This window comes from Dendroctonus ponderosae, unplaced genomic scaffold, assembly GCF_020466585.1.
Source record: "Dendroctonus ponderosae isolate FM_Combo_2020 unplaced genomic scaffold, Dpon_F_20191213v2 Dpon_F_20191213_3, whole genome shotgun sequence".
NCBI lineage: Eukaryota > Metazoa > Arthropoda > Insecta > Coleoptera > Curculionidae > Dendroctonus > Dendroctonus ponderosae.
Genome location: NW_026018508.1, coordinates 109,076 through 113,321, shown reverse-complemented (window position 1 = coordinate 113,321; position 4,246 = coordinate 109,076).

Sequence of the window (4,246 nt, the reverse complement as noted above, 5' to 3'; positions counted from 1 at the left end):
ATATAGCTGGCGTTTCGGTTGGAGCTGCTAGTTGAGAAGGGGCGGATAGAGTTCGCCACAAGTGTCTGTTGTATTGACACTAAAAACAGTAGTAACTTGACATTTGCACCATATTTAGACAAAACTGACTCGAATGATGAGAAAGGTTGCAGGAAAATCACCAGGAAACCTGCATATTCACAGCTTTGGAAACGTCAGGATCAAAATGTATAAAAATATTTTCGATATGGTTCAGAGAAATTCATGCTTTATGTTCATTTGGGTCACAAAACGAAAATGTGTGTATTCTGACCAACAAAATACGCCAGCTGGTCCCAGTCGTTGACATTTGCTAAAGTTTACAAAAATTACCAATTTTAACTAAATTGGCGCAAAACGCGAAAATTGGTCATCTCGTTGAGGCTGCCGACGGTTAACTCCACGGCTGACAGTATCAAACTTAAAGGTCGAAACAAAAGAGGTTTTTGGCTTCACTTCAGATAGACCTTTTTTCCTTAATGAATTCCCCTCAAATAAAACCGAACCGCCACTTCAGGACTATCTCCTGACCAAGGGAGCAACCGGCCGAACATCTGGCGAGGCATGAGAGGGTCTCCTCAACTTGACTCTTGTTTTAACTTTGTTTGTTTGTATATAAATTTGAATGTTTAATACATTTTTATCTATCTATCTATCTGATTCAATTTATATTTAAAAATGGCCAGCTTGCTTAAATGCAGGTGCACATTCTGTTTAAAACGTTTGTGATTTTACATTTCAACTGCGATGGAATTTATGACTTGGGCTCTTAGTTTGCTAATATGCAAGTGCACGTTCTGCTTAGTTTGCTGGTAATGGGCATGTAACTCCCGAGCTAAGTTTCTTGAGAGAAATATATTTTTTTAAGATTTATTACAGAATGTCAAAAAACTAAATACTTTTAGACTGAAATTGCTGAATTAGATTATCGGGGGTAATACCACCAGTGCTTTGAAATTACCGATATTTTTTCACGGTTGCATATTTTCCATAATTTCACGAGTTCGAAGGACGAGTGAAATTTGTAAGGAAAACATGCCAGAGTGAAAAAGCTGCTGGAGAGGTCATTTGTATGGAGTTGTGGTAGATGGTACGAGTAGATTCAGGTGCTGTTGAGATGACGAAAAAAACGGAGTCACGGGTTCAGAATTACTCATAATTTGCCATAAGTCGATTGGAAGGTGGTAAGCCGCAACCTCCTGTTGGTTGAACCGCATTGGACGCGGATCCGTTGCAGCTCGGCGTATTTGTCCCTGCCAACAGACGTTTTCACACAGTTTTGGTTTCCGGTTTTGACACTCAATTCCTCATCGAGTTTCTGGTGCATAGCAAGAGGAGCCGGTTTAGAACTGGTCTCGCAAATGCTCGCTCGCTCTTGCAAATTTGCTTTAATTTGCTCTTCTGGGCTGGCTTGCTTTTTGAGTTTCTCGTAGTTTTTACATCACCCCCGCGAGGTTGATTCGGGGACGTTCTTCATCCGATAGATATCTTCGCCTTTGTATGTCCTTGTTGCACCAGCATAACGGCTTCCAGTTTCATACGAGGCGTGAAAACCCTTTTGCCTGTTTTTTCGGTCTTGTCTCGTTCCATTGATGAGTAAAAATTAAAAACAAACTAACCACGTGTAGCGTAGGTATCAAGATGCATGCACTCTCGCCCTTCTTTAGAAAAGGGGCGCGATGTAAATGAGGCTGTGACAGTTTGGTAACGCGAACGAATCACACACTTAAAAAAATATTTTTCGGTTGATACGCTCTAATGAATTGATAGTCGCGAGGACGAACTGGACTAAACTGAGCGTAAGGCACCTGGACAACAAAGCGCTAAGGTTGTAAAACCCCCACCCTGAAAGAACCCTCTCTAGCAAGCAAAACCACAAAATATCCCCCCTTAGAATGGAAACAAAATAGGGCGGGACTTACATGCTATTTCGAACCTCGCTAATGTAGATGTCGCTTTACAGAAATTTTTTTTGGCAGAAATTTCCAGCAGTTTGCGATTAGTTTGCTATTTGGTAGATATGTGGCGCACCTATAAAGCAACGTAGCCGGTTCTAGGTCAACTTACGAGATTTAGATAATGATTAGATAATGATTAGAGAGGCAAACCGGTATAAACAAAATTTGAAAGAAAATTAGTGAACGGGGGTTTTCTTATATAGCGAAATTTTTTCGAGATTTCGATACCCTGATTATTGTTGTGTATTTTTTCATTTAATAGTAGTTGTAAAATTGATATTCGGTTAAGAAATTAATTTGAGTAATTTGTCATTGGGTGAGGCGACAACACTGTACTTCTTCAGTTTGTGAATTTCCGAAGTACTGCGAGTGTTTACATTACCGTTTTGTTAAACAATTCTAAAATTCTTCTCTAAAACTGCATTATCATTTGACTATATGATGAGATGCTGCTTAGAGACGTTTTCAGAATACGGTCATGGCGGATTTTATGTCGGAACTTTAACGCCCAGAGGAAAAAGTGTTCAGTGCCCGTTTGTAAACCCAATATGGCTGCATCTTTCATATTTCCGTACAAACTTTGTTAAAAGCTGTTAAAATTTTGACTTTCTATCGGGTCCTCCAGATAATGGTGAAAACAAGTGGAAATGTGCAGCTCATCTTAAAGCTTAGTATTCAGTATTTGAATCAGTGAATGCAATCATTAGGAGTCAAATATCGGAGTAATTCCTCACATTCCCATAGTTTGTATGCTGATACCGCTAGGTGGAGAGCTGAATTTATCTCCATAACCTATCATTGCATTTCTAAGGGGGTATGTTCTGTGAGCAAAACACATTTGCTAAGCCGAGAAGGTGGGTTTGCCCATTGCTCCACTAGAAACTGCTTTTACTTCTGAGCTACCAGTGGCGGCACATTTTCGTTTTTATTAGTTTATTCATTGTAACGGTTTAAAATTAATTTAGCCAGTGGCTCACCTGTCTGCTAACCCGTAGTTCTCAAATATATGTAGACTTAAGTTATAATTGTGATAAACGATTTTTATTTGTAATTTGGATGTAGTAAACAGGTTTGTGAGGTTAGGTTAACAATATTTCAATAATTATTTAAATTTCAGTGTTTAAATATTTGTATCTCGCTTCCAAATATCAGCAGACTTTATCATTGTTTTGTCTGGCAACGTGGTGGCTGACCACGGTTTTTGAAGGGAACGGACAAAAAATGAATCAATAAATGTGACCCAGCGAAGGGCAATCAAGTGCGAACAATAGTCGAGTACAGTCTATCACTCTCCTCAGCTCAACCGTCACTTTGACCACCGTGTCCGCCATCTTTCTGCTGTCTGTTGTAGATCCAAGTAGTGAATTGTATAGCCAGAGACAGTCTTGAACAGATTTGGAGCTAACACGTACACATCGACAGCACGTGTCGGCGGCATAGACATTGAGCTAGTGTTGGGGCGAATATTGCCACTTGTTAAACGTTACTAATTTGTATTTCTGGAAACTTTCATTAATTGTATTAGATTAGGTAATTCGGGTATTTAAGTAAATCAAGCGGTAAGCAGGCGGCAGCTTGTGGTCGTCAAACCACGCGTTCCTTAATGGTTTTTTTGTGTAAGCTTAAATAACCTATCAATCAGATCTTAGGTAAACTGTTAAAAATAAGTTTAAAATTCAGTTAATTTTCACCAAAATTTGTTACTGAAAATTCAGTTTTTGGTTGTTGAAAATAAGTTCATGTACATTTTGATTTAATTTTTAGTATTCTTATTGAAAATACAAAATGAAATAACATGGAACTGAAAAGATTTCAGATCTTAAACTATTTGCAGGTACTGATTGAATATGAACGAATCTGTCAGTTCGTACTACAATGGACGAATCTGTCAGTTCGTACTACAATGAACGAATTAACAGATTTCCAGCTAATAGAAACACTTTCGTATCATCGTATAAACGGATGTATGGCTTAAAACAGTTTTACCATTTCCATGCTTGGTTGGGATCTCCGGTTCGAACCCCGGCCAAGACGTAAAAATTTTCCCGCAGCAGGGTTAAAACTACAATTAGGCATTCCAAACCACGTGGTCAAAATTGACAGCTGTGGGTAAACATTGAAACGAAACCAGTCTGTTGAGGTTAATTGTTTGATTTACTTTTAGCTGAATTTAGCCGGATTTAGTGTTTTTTTAGTGATAACAAACTTTTTAAGATGCATAGTGAATATTTAAAGACATTATTGTTGGAAAGTCCTGATGTCGGAGAAAG